Source organism: Panthera pardus, unplaced genomic scaffold (genome assembly GCF_024362965.1).
Source record: "Panthera pardus isolate Hobbes unplaced genomic scaffold, ASM2436296v1 HiC_scaffold_17, whole genome shotgun sequence".
NCBI lineage: Eukaryota > Metazoa > Chordata > Mammalia > Carnivora > Felidae > Panthera > Panthera pardus.
In genome coordinates this window covers 96,886,069-96,907,620 of record NW_026526732.1, presented here as the reverse complement: position 1 = coordinate 96,907,620, position 21,552 = coordinate 96,886,069, and the positions used below count along the sequence as shown (strand labels likewise).

At 36.5% G+C, this 21,552-nt stretch overlaps 1 long non-coding RNA gene across 2 annotated transcripts; it reads left to right on the top strand.

Annotated features, from left to right (window-relative positions):
- Positions 1-9,755: 9,755 nt before the first annotated feature.
- LOC128777690 (uncharacterized) lies at positions 9,756-16,570 on the top strand. 2 transcript variants are annotated; one of them, XR_008422988.1, is made up of 3 exons: positions 9,761-12,094; positions 13,006-13,094; positions 13,279-16,570. It is a non-coding gene; the product is annotated as an uncharacterized LOC128777690 (long non-coding RNA). The 2 variants fall into 2 exon arrangements; XR_008422987.1 differs by lacking the exon at positions 13,279-16,570 and having other exon boundaries at positions 9,756-12,094; positions 13,006-13,141.
- The last annotated feature ends 4,982 nt before the right edge of the window (positions 16,571-21,552 follow it).

The following is a 21,552-nucleotide window of genomic DNA, read 5'->3' as shown; positions in this document are numbered from 1 at the left end:
TATCTGAGTATTTTATATAGATAACAGGAACTAGTGATACTTATATAAATCATACTGGTAATTAGATTGAAATACCTATTTTAATTGTAATTATTTTTCTAGTTTAGACATGAATATGAACACATTTTTAAATTTAAAATGAAGGCATACTGAAAAAGAAGTAGAGATGCAGAAGCTAGTACTACCACTGGAACAGTAAACAAGCTGGAAGAAGGTACGTTACAGATTTCATGATGAATGGTAATTGCAGTGGCTGTGGGCAGAGGAAAACGAGCTGTTACTTAACAAAGACAGTAGACTGGATAATATTGAGACTGTTTCAGCAAATGCATAATGACTGAATGAAATCTTTCAAAGTCAAAAAAGAATTGAAATTTAGCTACTTGAAATCAGAATTAAATGTTGAACAAAAAAATTTTTTAGCAATTTTTAAACGAGTTGAGCTTGTTAAGTTTGGCCAGCTATAAAACAGCTTAAATTTTTACATGAAATAGAACTGGTTTTAGATGGATAGATAGTGAAATATTTAGTAATAGAAATTGTTAGAAAATTATGAGGTAAAGCCTAAAAAATGTTTTATTAGGAAAGTGCAGAGTCCTTAGTTAAGTAACCAAACTTTGTTTATAGAATACAAGACCTTTCTTACATATAAAAGATAAATTGATTTAAAATCTGAAAAATTCCTTTTTTTTGGATGAGTTATGTAATAGATGCAACTCAGGTGAAACTTGGAGTGCATTTTGTCTTACAGGACTTAAACATTTATGAAGCAATAGTTTGAATTTGTGGCCTAAAAAAATGACCCTTGTGTAGCTTTTTTTTTTTTTTTTTTTTTTTTTGTAAGCTCTGTGCCCAATGTGGGGCTTGAATTCACAACCTCAAGATCAAGAGTTGCTTCCTCTATTGACTGAGCCAGCCAGGTGCCCCTGTGTAGCTATTTTTTAAGCTTTTACATCTGTCACAGGAGTTTCAACTAGATGAGAAAAAAAGTTACTTCTATCACAGTAAATGGCACTCCAGCCAGGTTAGGTAAAATGTCATACTTTATTGAAATTTTTAGATGAGACATTTCCCTTATTGGTTCATTCTACCTGTATGATACATTTTGAAGATAGTTGTCAATTTTCTGAAATGGTCTCTATGAAAGGTGTCATGGATACAGTTAAATATTCATTGTATGAGTGCAAACACTATGAATCAACATCAGCTTAAAGGATTGCTGAAAGAATTAGAAGAATGAATTTAGTGATCTGATGTACTCTGCCAGTTGGTTGAATTGTGGAAGTAAAAACTTACTGTAATGTTAACACTAGTTCAGGATTTTCTTTAACAACAAAAAAATGCTAGCCAAATATTTAATACTTAAAAAGAGAAAATGGTGGAGGCACCTGGCTGGCTCAGTTGGCAGAGCATGTGACTCTTGATTGGGGGGTCATGGATTCAAGCCCCATGTTAGACAAGAGCTTACTTTAAAAAAAGTTAAAAGAAAAAAGTAAATGCTGGTTTTCTCCCCATTGAATCTAAATTAGATCTCCCCAATGATCTAAATTTGAAGCTGCAAGGAAAAGAAAAAGCCTATTTGTGTCCTACTTAGACAAGCACTAAAATTTATTTTGAAATAGAAACTTTTAAAAATAAATAATTTCACACATTTTTCTAATATGAGTCCGTATGCACAAACTTTTAACTGTATTTGACATTGCTATGTAAATTTACTATGTAAACTATAAGAAAATTTGAAAAATGTTTTATTTATTGATTAATTTGCTTTTAAATTTATTCCATAATTCTGAATTCGATGTTAACAGTACTGAGCTGACCCAAAATTAATCGAATTTACTTAGACAAATACAGTCTTCAAATTGATATGCTTTTGCTCTGAAGGCAAATCAATTCTTTTTAAAAAGATGAATGGGATTTTTTTCATTATGGATGTAATTATTTTCTTGGAAAATATTATTTTCTTTCAGTTATTAGAAAACTGGAATAATTTGAGTATATGAATCTATTTTTCAACTAAATTTTATGAAATTTATATATAAATCAAGTATTTGTCATAAAAAAGGCATTCAGATTAACAGATGTGCTTTACATGTAAAATACACATCAGATTTTAAAGACTTAGCATGTATAATATCACATTAATAATTATTGGTAATATGTTGAAAATATTTTGGTTATATTGAGGTAAATAAAATATTAAAATTAATATTATCCATTTATTTTTTACTTTAGAATTGTATATGTGGCTTACATTATTCTGTTGGACAGTACTACTCTATATGCTGGTTACTGTCAAATAAGGATTCCTTCAATCCAGACTTCATTCTTGACTTCAAGATCCATAGTCAACTTCCTTCTCATCATTTTCACATTGTCCCATAGGTATCTCAAACTGAGTATGTCCAAACCTGAACTTATCAGACCTTCACTATGTTGGTCTCAGAGAACAGCACAAATATCCATCCTGTTGCTCAAACTAGAAACTTAGAAGACACTTGAAATTATTTCATCATTTTGCCCTATCTCTAACATCTTTTAAATATCTCTGTAATCTCTATTTTCTTCACTATCCCCACTGTAGTTACCTTAGTTCAGGCCCTTCTTTTTCTTGCTTAGAATTCTTTAATAACTTCCTAACAAGTCTCAGTACCTTTATTTTGCCCCTTCCTTTTTTTGTTTTTTTTTTTTTAATATGAAATTTATTGTCAAATTGGTTTCCATACAACACCCAGTGCTCATCCCAACAGGTGCCCTCCTCAATGCCCATCACCCACCCCTCCCTCCCTCCCACCCCCCATCAACCCTCAGTTTATTCTCAGTTTTTAAGAGTCTCTTATGGTTTGCCTCCCTCCCTCTCTAACTTTTTTTTTTCCTTCCCCTCCCCCGTGGTCTTCTGTTAAGTTTCTCAGGATCCACATAAGAGTGACAACATATGGTATCTTTCTCTGTTTGACTTATTTCACTTAGCATAACACTCTCCAGTTTCATCCATGTTGCTGCAAAAGGCCATATTTCATTCTTTCTCATTGCCACGTAGTATTCCATTGTGTATATAAACCACAATTTCCTTATTCATTCATCAGTTGATGGACATTCAGGCTCTTTCCATAATTTGGCTATTGTTGAAGGTGGTCCTATAAACATTGAGGTACAAGTGCCCCTATGCCTCAGCACTCCTGTATCCCTTGGGTAAATTCCTAGCAGTGCTATTGCTAGGGTAGATCTATTTTTAATTTTTTGAGGAACCTCCACACTGTTTTCCAGAGTCATTTTGCCCCTTTCTTAATGCATCCTCCACACTAATTCAGGAATGGACATTCTAAAATACACATTTATTCTTACAATTTTTATTAGTTAGAAAAACATTCAGACTCAGATAACAGAAAACCAAACTTAAATCACTTAAATGGGTTTATAATCTTGAATAAGAAATCTGGGGATGGCTGCAGGCTCAATAGCCTCATTGCTGTGTTATCTAGGATGCTTTTGGTCTTCCCCTTCAGGTTATAGGATGGCTGGCACAGTTGTAGACAGGCTGGAGTTAAGCCAAGAAGGCAAGGGGTGGAGCAAGCCCTGTGTAGTCATCAGGAAATCAAAAGCTTTGCCAGAAGCCTTTTCAAGTAGATTTATATTTTACTGACAAGAACTTTGTCAACATGACCATCTCTCACTGCAAGAGAGGTTTGGAATATGAACCTCTACCTTTTCTAGCTTCTTTAGTAAATATAGACAGTGGAGAAAGGGGAGTGGATGTTGGGTTAGCTGGTCTGTTAGGTTACCATATTTCTCTACTACTGAAAATCCTTCACTCGTTCCTCACTTTCTTCAAGATAGTAAAGTTCAGCCTTTCTGATTCACTTATAAGAAGGCAATGTTTTTGCCTTTGTCCCCTACTAGTGAGTGTCTTAAAAGGAGTCTATAATCCTGGTTAGTAGCAATGTCAAGCACATAGGAAAGTTCAGTAAATGAAGTTTCATACATATGAATTTATTTTTATGAATTGGTTATCTCACCAAATATTCCTATTTCCCAGTGGACTTCTAAGGGAAATAAAATACAGTTTTTAATTTTAGACATATTGGTATGAACTAAAATTTCACATTTACTTTGAAGACATACTGGGGTAATTCTTTAAAATGAGTTGAAAACATTGCCTGTTTTATTTAATGTTTCAGACATGTTAACAGTTTTAGACAGAATTTTCAGCAAGAATTTCAATATCTAGCATTTTTTAAAAATTGTAACTGATAATGTGAAACAGAAGCACAAATCTTCTCATCTGTACTGCCCAGTTTCATTACTTAAATTTGTGTTTTAGTTTCCAATCACATTGGTACCAAATGATACTTGTTATGAGTTAATGAGAAAGGTCAAGAACAGTCTTACTATATAATTTATATGTTTATCCCCAAAGGGGGACAGTGGTATACTTTGGTTGTATTTAAGTTCAAGTAGTTTTGAGAAGTGGTGCAGATTTGACAAAAAAGCAAGAGAAATAGTAAATAAGCAGATATAAAAGACCATTTTCTTGTTAATTTCTTTAAGATATAGCAAAATTGGGGCACCTGGTTGGCTCAGTTGGTAGAGCATGCAGCTCTTGATCTTGGTGTTGTAAGTTTGAGCCCCATGTTAGTGTAGAAATTACTTAAAATTGTTAATTACTTAAAATTTGTAAAAAAATTAAATACAGCAAAAGTTATAACATTGTTTCATCATATACACTAGAGCATAAAAAAGTGGAGGTGATGGTATAGGAAAGTATTTGGTTGTAAAGTTTCTGTGTATTACATGAGATGATACAATGTTAATTAAGTAGAAACAAAGTTAAGAATGTACATCTTAATTCTTAGAATAACTAACTTACTTAGAATAACTAAGAATCCAATAACTGCTTGGAATTCTCTCTCTCTCTCTCTCTCTCTTTCTCTTTCTCTACCCTCTCGTATGGCCCTCTCCCCTGCTCGCATGCTCTCTCTCAAAAATAAAATTTTAGGGGTGCCTGGGTGGCTCAGTCACTGAAGCATCCAACTTTGGCTTGGGTCATGATCTCACCGTTCCTGAGTTCAAGCCCCATGTCGGGCTCTGTGCAGATAGCTCGGAGCCTGGAGCCTTTTACAGATTCTGTGTCTCCCTCTCTCTCTCTGCCCCTCCCCCCCTTTCAAAAATAAGTAAACATTAACAAAATTAGTAATAATAAAATTAAAATCAGAGTTACAACTAAAAAAGCAATTGATGGAACTTTGTTAAATATTCAAATATCGAAAAACAGAGCAGGGAAAGGTACAGAAGAATAAAAAACAGAATAAACAAAATACAATTGTAGATTTAAATATAGCCATTGCAATAATTACATTAACTACAAATGGTCTAAACATACCAATAAATAAGGCAGATTGCCAAAATGAATAAATAGCAATACCTACCTCTGTCCACTAGAAATCGATTTTAGATAAAATCACAAGTCAAAAATACCTGGATGGAGAAATGTACTTTGCCCTGTTCCTCCTGCTGTGTATAACTAAAAACCCTGAATACATTATATATAAATAAACACATAAGAAGATTGAAAGATGGAGAGAAGGCAGACCAGGTAGGGAGGGGCCTGAGAACTCAATAGAACCACAGAGTGGTGAGTTTCTGGAGTTTTCTGTTTGCCTCATATATCTCAGGCTGAAGAAGCTGAAGAAGCTAGCAATCTGGAAATGCCAATGGATGCAGACAGAAAAAAAAAAAAAAAAATGCCTGTCTTGTCATGGTCAAAGGATCAGGAAAGGGCAGGCTAGTGAGACAAAACGTATTATTTTACACAATAATGTCTCTATTTCAGGCAAATACTATGGAAAAACAGTAGCCACACTCCCACTCAAGGCCTCCAAGGCCAAGTGGGGAGCCTGGACTCCTATCCTGGCCAATTTACAATGAAGTACCCCTAACCCTAATCCTAATCCTAATCCCCCACCGAGATGTGTCAGGGGAGGCCTAATGGAGAGTCATGATTTTTACCTTTGCCCAGTATAAGAAGCCCTTCCCTCACCACCTCAGGTATTACAGAAGTTACCTAGGGGGCCTGGACGTCCTCACCACCTGGGAGTACATGGCAGCAACATCCCCTTTCTGCTCCTATAGTGGTGTCCGAGAAGAACAACTAAAGTAGAAAGTTTATGATGTAGAATCTCAAAACAACCAGTATGGCAGTATGTCTAGGTTCGTTGGTTGGTTGGTTGGTTGGTTGGTTGGTTGGTTGGTTGGTTTGGAGAGAGAGTGCAACCAGGGGAGTGGGAGAGAGAGAATTCCAAGCAGGCTCTATGCTAACAGCATGAGATCATGACCTGAGCCCAAATCAGGAGTCAGACACTTAACTGCCTGAGCCACCCCGGCATCCCTGTCTGGGTTTCAATAAAAGATCACATGTCATTCCAAGAACCAGGAACACCTTAAAAAAAAATAGATGGCAACACTAAGTTGACAGAGATGTTAGAAATATCTGACAAAGATTTTAAAGCAGCCATCATTAAATGCTTAAGCAAGCAATTAAGAGCAAGCTTAAAATAAATGAAAACAGAATGTCTCAGCACAGAAACAGGAAGTCTCAGCCAAGAAATAGAAGCTATAAAGAACCAAATGGAGATTTTAAAACTGAAAAATACAATAACCTAAATAAGAAACTAAATGAATAGGCTTAACAGAAGAATGGATGAGACAGAGGAAAGAATCCATGAACTTGAAGATGGAACAAAAATTACCCAATTGGCACAACAGAAAATAGACTGGAAAAAAAAAATGAGTCCAGCCATAGAGACCTGTGAGACAATGACAGAGGATCTAATATTCATGTCATCAGAGAGCTAGGAGGAGAAGAAAGGGCAGGGCTGAAAGAGTGTATTAAGAAATGTTGGCAGATGGGGTGACTGGCTGGCTCAGAGCATGCGACTCTTTTTTTTTTTAATTTTTTTTTAACGTTTATTTATTTTTGAGACAGAGAGAGACAGAGCATGAACGGGGGAGGGGCAGAGAGAGGGAGACACAGAATCTGAAACAGGTTCCAGGCTCTGAGCTGTCAGCACAGAGCCCAACGCGGGGCTCGAACTCACGGACCGCGAGATCATGACCTGAGCTGAAGTTCGGCTGCTCAACCGACTGAGCCACCCAGGCGCCCCTGATCATGCGACTCTTGATCTCAGGGTTATAGGTTTGAGCCCCACGTTAGGTAGAGATTACCTAAAATTACAATCTTAAATATATTGCCTGAAAATTTCCCATACTGAGCAAAGACAGAACCTCAATTCAAGAAGCTGGCTATGGGGAGGGAAAAACAAAAGCCAAAAGAATGTTAAACAGGATAAATCAGAGAAATCCAAACAACATATATCAGAATCAAATCTATGAAAACTAAAGAAAAAATCTCTTTACATATATATATATGTGCACACACATACACATATACACACGTGTGTATATGTGTGTGTGTGTATATATGTATATATGTGTGTGTGTGTGTGTGTGTGTGTGTATATATATATATATATATTTAAGTTTATTTGTTTTGAGAGACAGGGAACAGGGAGGTGAGGGGAGAGAGAGAGAGAGAAGATCCCAGGGAGGCTCTGTGCTGCCACCGCAAAGCCTGACACGGGGCTCAAATTCATGAACCTTGAGATCATGACCTGAGCTAAAATCGGGAGTTGGACACTCAACCGACTGAGCCACACAGGTGCCCCTAAAGACAAAAATCTTGAAAGCATTAAGGGAGAAAGACACCTTATGTATAAGAAGAAATAATTTGAATGATGGAAGAGGCAGGAAGGTGGTGGTACATCATTTTCCAAGTACTGAAAGAACTATCCACAAAGAGTGCTATATGCAGAGAAAATACCCATGAGGAATGAAGAATTCAAAATATTTTCAAGATGGAAGGAAAACTTCTTTAAGAAAATTTGACCTCAATGCACCTTTGCTAAAAGAATGACTGAAGGAAGTTCTATAAACAAATGAAGCCATTAAAGAAGGAATCTTAGAATAATATTAGAAAGGAAGAAAATACAGTAAGTAACAATAAAGGCAAATAAGCAGAACAATGTTATTTGAAAGTGGATTAGTTGTATGTAGATGTATGTTGCAAATGCTAGAGTAACCACTAAATTTTTTTTTAAAAGTTTATTTATTTTGAGAGAGAGAGAAAGAATCCCAAGCAGGCTGCATGCTGTCAGTGCAGAGCCCAACACAGGGCTCCATCTCATGAACCCCGAGATCATGACCTGACCTGAAATCAACAAGAGTCAGACACTGAACCAACTGAGCCAGGTTAGGTGCCCTAACCACTAAAAGTTTTTTCAAGTATAATTGAGATGCTGAGAGAGGAAATAAAATAGAATTATATAAAATGTTCAATTAAAACCAGAGAAGGTTTAAAAAAAAAAAAAAAGACTGAAACACAAAAGAAAAGAAAGAGCAAGCTAACACATAGAAAAGTAGTATATATTAATCCATCTATACCAGTAATCACTCTAAATGTGAATGTTCTTTTTTCTTTTTTAAAATCCAAGTTAGTTAATATACAGTGTAATAATAACATATAGTATAATTCAGTAATAGAATTTAGTGATTCATCACTTATGTATAACAACCAGTGCTCATTCCAACCGAGTACTCTCCTTAATGCTCATCACCCATTTAACCCATCCCCCCACCCAACAACCTTCAGTTTGTTCTCTCTCTTTAAGAGTCTCTTATGGTTTGCCTCCTTCTCTGTTTTAATCTTATTTTTCCTTCCCTTCCCCTATGTTCATCTGTTTTCTTTCTTAAATTCCACATATGAGTGAAATCATATGATACTTATCTTTCTCTAACTGACTTATTTCACTTAGCATAATACATTTTAGTTCCATCCACGTTGTTGCAAATGGCAATATTTCTTTTTGATCACCAAGTAATAGTCCATTATATACATTATATGTATGTATACATATATACACATATATATGTGTGTGTGTGTGTGTATCTATATAGATATAGATATAGATATATATATATCTATCTATCTATATATATATATATCTATATACATGCTCCATATATACATGCCCCACATCTTCTTTATCCATTCATCACTTCATGGACATTTGGACTATTTCCATAATTTGGCTATTGTTAAACATTGGGGTGCATGTGCCCCTTCAAATCAGCATTTTTGTATCCTTTGGATAAATGTGAATGTTCTAAATACACCAATTAAAAGAGATTGTTGAATAGATTTAAGAAAACAGAACAAGATCCAACCATATGTTGTCTACAAGAAATATTTAGGTAGAAATCTAACAAAATATGTAAAAGATCTATATGAGAATAATTATAATACTCTGATGGAAGAAAGCAAAGAAGACCCAAATATATTGAGAGTTATCCCAGGTTCATGGATAGCAAGACTCAGTATTGTTAAGATGCCAGTTCTTACCAGCATTATTTATAGTTTCAGTGTAATCCCAATCAGAATCCCCACAAGATAATTCTGTGGGTATCAACAGACTGATTCTAAAGTTTATATGGAAAGGCAGAAGAAACCCAGAGTAGCTAATACACTGTTAAAGAAAAAGAACAAATTTGGACGATTAACTCTACCTGACTTCAAAACTTGCTACGTGACAGTCAGGACAGTTTAGCATTGGCAAAAGAATAGACAAATTTGCAGAACAGAGTAGAGAGCCTAGAAATAGACCCATAAACATATAATCAACTGATCTTTTTTTTTTTTTTAATGTTTATTTTTGAGACAGAGAGAGACAGAGCATGAATGGGGGAGGGTCAGAGAGAGAGGGAGACACAGAATCTGAAGCAGGCTCCAGGCTCTGAGCTGTCAGCACAGAGCCCGACGCGGGGCTCGAACTCACGGACCGTGAGATCATGACCTGAGCCGAAGTCGGACGCTTAACCGACTGAGCCACCCAGGCGCCCCAATCAACTGATCTTTAACACAGGAGCAAAAACAAGAAAGGATAATCTTTTCAACAAATGGTGCTGAAACAACCGAATATCTACATGTACAAATTGCTATGGTACATCTGCAGCATAGAATACTATATAACACAAAGGAACAAACTATTATTATTTTTTAAGGTAAACTATGCCCAACGTGGGGCTCAAATTCATTACCCTGAGATCAAAAGTTGCATACTTTCGGACTGAGCAAGCCAGGCATCCCCAACTTATTTAAAACAACTTACGTGAATTTCTATATAATTATCCTGAATAAAAAAAAGTCAATCTCAAATGATTACATAATGTAGGGTTCCATTTGTGTAACATTCTCAAAATGCAAAATTTTAAAAATGGAGAACAGATTAGTGGTTGCCAGGAGTTAAGGATAAGAGGGAAGTGAGTGTGTCTATAAAAGGGCAGTGTTAAGGATCCTGTGCTGATGGAAATGTTCTACATCTTGATTATATCGCTATTAGTATCCTGGTTGTGATATTGTGTTATAGTTTCATAAGATTCACCAAGGGAAAACTGAGGAAAAGATACATAGTATCTCTATTATTTCTTAAAACTACATGTGAATCTAGGGTTATCTCAAAAGAAAAAAAAATTTTTTTTCTAAACATTTATTTATTCTTCAGAGACAGATCGAGTGCAAGCGAGGGAGGGGCAGAGAGAGAGGGAGACACAGAATCTGAGCTGTCAGCACAGAGCCCGACATGGGGCTTGAACTCATGAAATGCAAGATCATGACCTGAGCCAAAGTCAGATGCTTAACCAACTGAGCCACCACCCAGATGCCCCTAGAGTTATTTTCTAAGGACGAATCCATGAGAAAATAAATGAAAAAATAACTTCTCAAATAACTGTCAAGTTGTGAAATCAAGAAAGAAAATCCAAGGGAGTAAAAAATATATATTTTTTAATGTTTATTTTTCAAGGAAAGAGAAACAGAATGTGAGCAGAGGAGGGGCAGAGAGGGAGGGAGACAGAATCTGAAGCAGGCTCCAAGCTCTGAGCTGTCAGCGCAGAGCCCGACGCGGGGCCTGAACCGATGAACTGTGAGATCATGACCTGAGCCAAAGTCGGACCCTTAACTGACTGAGCCATCCAGCACCCCACAAAAGAAAATTTTAATTAAACTAAAAACAGTCTAGACATGTTTGATGATGTAGTCAGTAGTAGTAGTATACGGCTATAGTTTCTCTCTTGTCCTAGGTTGGTAAACTCAACAGAAACCTAAGTGCAATTATACTGATTCACTCCTATATATTATTGGAGGGGAGCGAATTTTCATTATGAGCAAAACCATACTAGTACAAATCAACAAATTTTTATAAATTTGAATGTGTGCAGGAAGCCTAGCAACCCTCACTGCATACCCTGTGATAGATTGGGGCTTCCACCCACTACTAAGTTCAAGGTAGATGCCATTGACCTAGTTTTGAAGGACAACTTAAAGATGACCTAGTGGGATCTGTCTCTCTCTTTTGTTTTTTTTTTTCGTACACAGTGAAACTGAAGTTTCCAGAGGTCAACAAAATTGCCATGGCCACATAGTTTGTCATGAACAGTTAACCAATACTATCTTATGGTTCTGTTCAATATTTTGGGGAGTGAAAATGTGATTTTATGTCATATTTCACCTTTTAATATCTACATGACTTTGGAGAGTTGATTGATCTCTCTGAACTTCAACTTATTAACCTTTCAACAAAAATAATATAATAACTTCATGAATGGTTCTAGATTTTGTAGGTTTTGCTTACTAAATTTGGCAAGCTGTATTTAAGAAAACAAACCCACAAAATTATGACTACCGTGTTACATACAATTTGAAGTATTTCTTAGGCCAAGAAAATCATACATATGGAGTCTCTCTTCATTTAACAACTTTGTAATTATAATTTTCTTTTTAATTTTTTTTAATGTTTATTTTTGAGAGAGAGCACATGCTAATGGGGGAGGGGCAAAGAGAGAGGCAGACACAGAATCCAAAGCTGGTTCCAGGCTCTGAGCTGTCAGCACAGAGCCCGACACAGGGCTCGAGCCCACGAACCACGAGATCATGACCTGAGCTGAAGTCAGACACCCAACCAACTGAGCCACCCAGGTGCCCCATGTAATTATCATTTTCTATAGGAGGAACAGGAAACTAACTTGGAGTATCTTCTAACATAAGCTGATGGAAATTTGCCTTTTATTTTTGATAGCTCAGAGGTTTCTTCCAAATTCTCAACTCTCAACTAGTGATGCAGTGTCATTTTTAGGATTGTTGTCAAATTTGAGGAAACCTCTATTGACTTTCTTTGATATATCTGAGCTATGAGATTTTAGGGCATTTCAAATTTTCTGTAGAATGAATGTCTTAAATATTTTTTGAATTGGCCACATTCAGGGTATTCTTAGAAGACATCCCAAACTGGAAATGGCCAGCAATAATGTAATTAGATATGGCAGAGAGATTGGAAAGCACAGAAAATATTTCCAGTCAATCCTTAACAAAATCTCAGAAATACCTACTGCCACCTCTACTTCCGCTAAACAGGAAGGGAAATGCAAATAAGGGGCAGTTTAAATGGAAAGAGACGGTAGTCTTAACTGACTATGGTAGAAACAGACATTTTTACATACTTTACAAAAACATAATAAACATGAAGATATTGATAGGGCCCCTTTTTTGGAAGGTATTCATGTATAGAAACTATTAGCTTTCTACTAATTCTGCCACTGACCTAGTTCATTGGGTTTTCTTGAGTTTTGAATGAGGTAAGGCAGGCTTGGGATGTTTCCAGACACTTAATAAGGAGTCAGTAAATGTTACCTGAAGAATGACAGAATTGTTGATAATTTTTTTTTTAATGTTGCGTGTGTGGGGAGAGAGGATTCATTTTACTTCGTGGTTTTAAACTTCCCTAATGAATCTTGTTTACTTATTTATTTTGAGAGAGGGAATGCATGTGTGTGTGCAAGCAGGAGAGGGAAAGAGAGAAAGGGAGAGAATTCCAAGCAGGCTCTGTGCTATCATTGCAGAGCCTGACATAGGACTCAGTCCCACGGCCATGAGATCCTGACCTGAGCTGAAATCAAGAGTCAGACGCTTTACCGACTGAGCCATCCAGGTGACCCTATGCTGGAATTCTTAATAAATTATACAGTTCTCAACTCACCTTATGAATAATGGTTATTTACAATTTGTATTTTTAAGCAAAAAACTTGTTGATACAAAAATAACATACAACTATTAAAAGTATTACAAAACAGTGGCATAAATCTGCCCTATTTTTAAAAATTTGCTTTTTATAGGTACCTGAAACAAGGCATTTTCAGTTCTGAATCTAACTGGATTTTGTTGGAGAATCTGCAGCCTCCCTGGCAGTGAGCACAGAGACATAGTGACAGGCCAGGAGATGTCTGTAATATCACTAGTTCTCTTCATGGGGCAAAAAGCTTGCTGAAGAAGCTGTACATATATTCTACCCTAATTATCAGTGATTGATCAAGCCAGAGAATTTAGTAGCCAAATAAGCATGAGGTATGTTTACTTTGGAAATATGCATTTCTCTATCCTCAAATAAAATTGGTATATGGAAAAATTGTAAGTTACATTCCTACCTCATACCAAATTCCAGAAAAAAAATTAAAGATGGAATTAAGAGTTAAAATTGAAGCTATAAAAGAAAAATTAACATTGGTGAATATTTTTATGTTCTTTAAAAGGAAAGAACAGTCTTAATATAAAAGATGCAGCAAAAGGGCCAAAGGAAAAACTAATGTATGAGTTCCTACATGTGTATTTTGCAGACTTCTTTTGTGGTGGAATGTGTGGCCAATATTTTCATCTGTTCTATGACATCATTTTCCTGCAAATGTCTTTGATGCATTTGTAATCTTTATAGCCCTTTCACATTTTCTCTTACAAAATCGTTGTGCTGATGTCCTGCCATAGCCTTTCTTCAACATTAATTTACAATGACATGGTTTTTCCTGGTCCAGCTATTTGCAGGTGAGTTCATGGATGGTGGAGGGGCCAGGGTTCCCTGCCAGGCGTCAGACCGTTCAGAAGCCCTCTCTTCGCAGTCACAGAGACCACAGATACCAGCCAGCATGGCTCCTCTGACAAGATTTTGTGTAGCCCTCCTCCCTTTGGTCCTCTGACCCAAGCTGAGTCTGAAAGGATTTCTGTTCCCAGCCCTGCATTCCCAGGCCCTTCACCAGCAGCAGCAGCAAACAGGACAGAGCCCTTGCACTTACCGATGAGCCCTTGACCTTCATGGAGTAAGATTCTGCTGGATCTTTCTGAGATGTGCTATTAGGAGCCCTCTCAGATAGATACTCTGTGCATTTTCTCTGCATCCCAACTTGTGACTTCTGCTGAAGCTCGGCTTACGTTACCCCTCAGTTATTAGATTTATAGGCTATAGAGTTTGCATTTCTGGATGAGTTTCTCCTTTCAGGAAGTGTGCTTTGCTGCTACTTTCTGAGGCCTGCTACTCATGAGGTCCCTTGATGTTCTCTTTGCATTTTCTGTTTAATTTTATTATTTTTTCAACATTTATTTATTTTTGAGAAAGAGTGCAAGTGATGGGAGGGGCAAAGAGAAGAGGGCAGAGGATCCAGAGCAGGCTCTGCTCTGACAGCGGAGAGCCCAGTGCAGGGCTCGAACCCGTGAACTGCCAGACCATGACCCGAAGTCAAGACACTCAATTGACTGAGCCACCCAGGCACCCCTCTATTTAATTTTAATTGGTTTTCTTTTGGGTTCCACAGATTTTGTCTGACACCTCTGCTGAAAAAGTGGGGCAATATTTTTTTAATCCTCTTTTCATTTTGTTGTTTCTAATTTTTTCTTGTTGCTTTGATTTCTCAGGAGGAGAAAGAAAGTTAAGTTACCAATGTGTTCATACCATAGAGTTACATCCAGTTATATCCAGTGTTCAAAAGCCTAATGCAACTCTGATTCTCATTCTTTTATTCAGAACCTGTTTCCTCATACTCCTTAAGGTTCTTTTTGTCTTCTCTTATATACTAGAATTGGATGAAAATGTGCCTGTTGTGTATCTTTTCATATGCATTGTTTGGGGCACATGATGGACCATTTCAATCTGGATACTTGCATTTCTTCAATTCTGGGAAAATTTATTTTATTACTTATTATATAATTTTTAAAGTTCTCCTCCCCATTTTTCATTTTATATCTTTCTGGAATTCCAGTTGTCCTAGAAGTCCAATCATTATGGACTGAATCTCTAGGTCTCCTATCATTTCTGTACAATTTTTCTTTTAAGTCTCAGCTGTTTTTAAATCTCAGCTGGAAGATTTCTTGGCTATATAAATTGAACGTGTCAAAACTCTAATTTTTTTTTTTAATGTTTATTTATTTTTGAGACAGAGAGAGACAGAGCATGAACGGGGGAGGGTCAGAGAGAGAGGGAGACACAGAATCTGAAACAGGCTCCAGCCTCTGAGCTGTCAGCACAGAGCCTGATGCCGGGCTTGAACTCACGGACCGTGAGATCATGACCTGAGCCGAAGTCGGGCGCTTAACCAACTGAGCCACCCAGGCGCCCCTAAAACTCTAATTTTGAAGGCCTGTTTTTTATTCTCTGATAAGTTTCTTTTTTATTAAAATACTTTATTTCTGGATTTCCTTTATCCTTATGAAAAAAATTTAATAAATTATTTTGTAGGTATTATTTATTTCACTCACGATCCCTTTTCCTCATTATCTTAAATTTACTTTTCTTTTCCAAGGCCTTTCTGTTTGAATCCTGGATGTTCTTTCATATTTAATCTGTTACCTGGGTAGCTTCACTTATGAGTCACTGGGTAGAAAGCCATTTGTTTGGGAGGGGGGCATCCTTCATATCAGTTTGATACTGAATCTTGTGGTTGGTGTTGAATTGCTCTCCAGATCTTTTGATACTCCTGGCTGATAATATTTTACATACAGGACAGAGAAAAGGGACTGGAAGTAACAGTGTTTCAATGACAGACTTTGTGTGAATTCCCTTTTCAGCTCTCACTCATGCCCACAACTATACCCAGTGCCTTGGGCCCTGAATGTCTGCTTTTGACTAAGTGCAGAAAATGTCTTCTGAATAGATATGTGGAGATGTGTAGGAGGAGAGATTTATAGTTCCTGTATGCAGTCTCTCAAACTCTCTTTGAGAGAGTTTATCCATTATATCTGGTATCTATTATGAGCCCCTCCTGGGTTTTCTGGGGCAAACTGGTTTGCTTCCTCTTCCCTTGAAGTAAGTTACTACTCATTTTTCTGTCTCCCATAGTTTTCTCAACTGTCTAATGGAAACAATATCAGATAATACCTCATAAGGTTGTTGTATGAGTCAAATGAAGTTATGTATGTAATATGCCTAACAGAGCACTGAACTTGAAGTAATCATTCTACAAATGGCAGTTATTAGTGTTATAAAACCTCTCAAAAGCCCAGACAGTCCTATTCATATTAATTCCCTAAACGATAGTGCCCAAAAAATCTCTGTTGGTGTTTTTGTGGACTTAATAATTTCTGTATATTCATCTAAGGAATAAAATTGGAAGAGAAGTAAAATAAATTCATGCTTTAATTCTGCCATTTCAGTGTCTTAATTACTAGAGATTTATAAATTATAGCATCTGATAGTTAATTATAACTCAATGTTTTTTAAGAATATTATTACTATTTTCATAAATTTATTAATCTAGATGAGTTTTAGAATCATCTGGTCTTCCCCAACTCCCTTTTCCCCAAAAATACCCTTGGAACTTTTACTGGAATTACACTTAAGTAATTTTCAAATCTGGGAAAAAGTTGTATCTTTACAAAACCGATTCTTCCAATTCAAGTACATGGACAGTTTAAATTATACTTTCTTTTCTTTAATAAATATTTGCATTTTTAAAATATAGGTCCTATGTACTCATAAACTTAATTCTTTTGCATTTCATATTTTTATATGTTGCTACTCCAAATGGAACATTATTTTTATTTTTGTAATTGGTCATTGTTATATAGAAAAATAGTGATATTAATATGTTTTCCTTTTTTTAATTTTTTTTAATGTTTATTTTTGAGAGAGAGACAGACAGAATGTGAGTGGGGGAGGGGCAGAGAGAGAGGGAGACACAGAAGCAGAGGTAGGCTCCAGGCTCTTAGCGGTCAGCACAGAGCCCGAGGCGGGGCTCGAACTCAAGAGCTGTGAGATCATGACCCAAGCTGATATCAGACACTTAACCAGCTGAGCCACCCAGGTGCCCCAATGTGTTTTCCTTTTAAGTCTCCATATTACCCTTTTGATTCACATTAGTTTTCCAAGTTGTGGAGGGGGGGGAGATTTCTTCTTCAAATAATGGTTCTTTTACCTCCTCTTTCTGATGCTTTTTGCTCCATTCTTTTCCTTGGAGCATTGCTTGTGACTTCTAGACATAGGAGTAGTAGTAACAGGCAAGTTTATTTTCTCTCTTACTTAAATAGGTATGTCTTTAGTGTTATGTCTGATTACTTGTTTTGGCTGGAGATAAGACATTCTTTAACAAATGTCCCATTGATTCGTATTTTGCTTTTGCTGCTTTAAGCAACAATGAACCAGAAAGTACACACATGTGCATACACGCACAAATCTCACACATAACTTTCATTAAAGGAAAATAGTTATTTGGGATTCTAATATCTGGGGCTTTTGTGGTAAATAATCAAGCTCTATCCTCAGAGGAAAAAAAAAAAATAGACCATTTTATATTTGAGTGATAGGAGCCAGAGGTGAAAAAGAGGGAAAAGGAAAAGAAAGGAACTGTGTCTAGCTCCTTGGAGTTACCTGCCACACAATCCTGGTAGCACTTCCAGGATCATTTGCTTTCCATGTCATTCTGTTTTATGATCACACTAGAATGGTGTGAAGACTATACCTCATGATTTTTAAAGTAATCTATTTTTCATTATTTTTTTCTATTGTGAATTAAGTTGAACATGTGAACAGCATTTGCTACATCATAAATTCAAAAGTGGTTGAGGGGTGCCTGAGTGGCTCAGTCAGTTAAGCGTCCGACTTCGGCTCAGGTCACCATCTCACGGTTCATGAGTTAGGCCCCGTGGGCTTTGTGCTGACAGCTCAGGGCCTGGAGCATTCTTAGAATTCTGTGTCTCCCTCTCTCTCTGCCCCTCCCCCACTCTCACGCTCGCACTCGCTCTCTGTCTCTCTCAAATAAATAAACGTTAAAAAAAAAAAAAAAGTTGTTGAATAGGTAGAGCCATTTGCTCCTTAACCAAATGACCTTGATTGTATTACTTCTGTGGGTTATTTCATGTACATTTTTTCTAATTTTTGTCTACTCACTTTCCAGCTGTTCTCTTTTCCTATAACTTTCCGTATGCTTACATGTAGTAAGTCTACTCTATTTTTGTTATCTGCTACTGATCATCCTGGACTCAAGAATGCACTACACCCACTTAATGTAATTAAAGAGTAAATAGGCTAGGGGAGCCTGGGTGGCTCAGTCGGTTAAGCATCCAACTTCGGCTCAGGTCATGATCTCACAGTTGGTGGGTTCCAACCCCACGTCCGGCTCTGTGCTGACAGCTCAGAGCCTGGACCCCACTTCGGGTTCTGTGTCCACCTCTCTCTCTGTTCCTACCCTTCTCGTGCTCTGTCTCTCTCTCTCTCAAAAATAAATAAACATTGAAAAAAAAAAAGTAAATAGGCTATGACAGGTCTGAGGATACCCCCATGATTAGTAGAATAATTTTTAGGTAGTGACAAATTTATTTTGGGTTCTAGAGAACAAAAATTATTTAAATTAATAAATTATATTAATTTTGAATGAGTAATACATGCGCACAGTAAAATATTTTAAAGATCCAAATGCTTCCATATTGAAAAATGTCTTATATCGAACACATGGCCCAGAGGCAACCACTCCTATCACCTTCCTATATTTCCAGATTGTCTATGCGTGTACAGTCATGCACATATATTTTTCAAATTCTAGGATTTTATATACACTATTCTGATCTTTGTGTTTTTTTAGTTAACATAAAGATAATTGCATATAAATACATAACACTGCTTTATTCATTAGAATCTTTTTTCTTGAAGTATAACATACATACAAAACAATGTATTAGCTGTAAGTGTACAGTGTGATGATCTTCCACAAATTGAACATACTTGTGTAACCATCACCCCAGAAGGTCATTTGTGCCCCTTCCAGCACTATTCAACCACAATTTCCCAAATATAACCACGATCCTAATTTGTTTTTAAGTAATCTCTACACCCAAAGTGGGGCTAGAAGTCACTACCTGAGGTTAAATGTCGCATGCTCTACTTACTGAGCCAACCAGGCACCCCAATCCAAATTTCCAATAGCCAATTTTGTATGGTTGCAACTGTTTCCACTGTATGGGTATATCCTACTTTATTTGAAATCACTTTGAGTTGGACGTTTGGGTTGTTTCCAGTTTTTTATTGTTACAAACAGTCCTGCTAGGAGTATCCCTGTGCATGTGCCGTTTCAAGTATTTGTGAATACATCTGAAGGGTAAGTTCCTAGAAAAGAGTATTACACATTTTGTTATTACCGAATTGCATTTTGTTAATAAAATTCTAGCAATCCTATTGGATGCCTCTTTCCCCACATCTTTGCTTTGCACAGCATATTCTAAAATTTTTATCTTTACAATATGTATAGATGAAAAATATGTGTACTTTTAGTTTTTACATGTTTCTTTGTGGATAAGTGTAAGCATTTCTTATATGTTTAGGAGGCATCTTAATACTTTTCTTGTGAGTAGTCTTCATATTCTTTACTTTTTAACTGAAAGTCATAGGATATTAAGAGTACAAAGGAACCCATGTCTTCATTTGTATTCTGTTTTTATATTTTTAAAGATTTTACTTTTTTAAATTTTTTCCCCAAAGTTTATTTATTTTGAGAGAGAGAGAGAGAGAGAGAGAGGGCAGAAGTGTCAGAGAGAGAGAGAATCCCAAGCAGGCTCCACGCTATCAGCACATAGCCAGACGTGGGCTTCAAACTCACAAACCATGAGATTGTAACCCGAGCCAAAACCAAGAGTCAGACGTTCAACCACCTGAGCCACCCAGGCATCCCAGTTTTTATTTTTAAGTAATCTTCATACCCAATGGGGGTACTTGAACCTACAACCCTGAGATCAAAAGTTGCATGCTATACCCACTGAGCTAGCCAGGCACCCCTCCATGTCTTCATTTTTATTTTTATTTATTTTTTATTTTTAAATAGGCTCCACACCCATTGTGGGGCTTGAACTCATGACCCGGAGATCAAGAGTCAGATGCTCCACCGACTGAGCCAGCCAGGCACCCCTATGCCTTCATTTTTAAAATATGGAAATTTTTCCAAGCAAAGTTATATCGCAAGATATTATTGTATTTGAGATAATAATGGCTACCAGAATTATTACCTCTAAATAAATGAGATGTACTTATACATGAAAACCCAAAATGAATCAAAAGCTAATTTAAGGGATTGAGAAGTATGCTTATGTACCCAGTGAAGATCTTAACTCATAAACTACAGTAACAGACTCAAGGCCCAAGTATCCCTTTAAAGTTCTTAACTCGGGCCACATTAACAGACCCAAAGTAAAGCCATAAGAAACATCTTCCTCCAGTTCAAAAATCTTGCTTTGGGGTACCTGGCTGGCTCAGACAGTGGAGCATGTGATTCTTGATCTCAGGACTGGGTTTTTTGAGCTCCACATTGGGTGTAGAGATTACTTCAAAATAAAATCTTTAAAAGTAAACAATTTTTTTTTAATTAAAAGTCTTGCTTTGACTGTGATGAGCACTGGGTGTTGTATGAAAGTGTTGAATCAAATCACTACATTGTACACCTGAAACTAATATTACACTGTATGTTAACTACCTGGATTTTAAATAAAAACTTCAAAAAATAAAATAAATATTCTAATACAGGAAAAAAAAAATCTTGCTTTAAGCCTGAATCAATCAATAAATAACCTTGCTTCTCCAAACCTACCTATTCCTGTCAGTTACTCACATTTAGGACCTATATTAAAACCACTCAGCACAAATATTAATACCCCTTCAAAGGCCCTTCCTAACCTTCTTAGATTATGATTCTCCTAAACTTTGCCCTGGTGTGTGTCTGTATTGGGGGAGGTAGAGGTTCTCCCTTGATGTAGCAAGATAAGTATAATTGGCTTATTGTTACTTTGGCATGTCACTGTTGATCTTCCATTGGTGGGCTTTGGCATTTTTGAGGTCCTACAGAGACTCTGTTAAGATCCTTATTACCATGGACCAGGAACTTCAACATGGTAGCTGTGTGCATATCTGAGACTCCTGAAATCTATTTGCCAATAATGATGTGGTACTTTCATAACTGAATCTGAGCTTTAAGCTTTCATGGTGCCTTTCAACATAAGTTTATTTTTACTCCTAGGATTAAGAATCAAATGTTAGATTCTGATCAATTTGTGTTATTTTGCCTTTTGGTTAAATTTGGCTTGTATCATTGTCTCCTCTTCCTTTTTATCTTTCATTTTGATGTCTTCTGTGTTGTTTTTCTGTAAAAGAA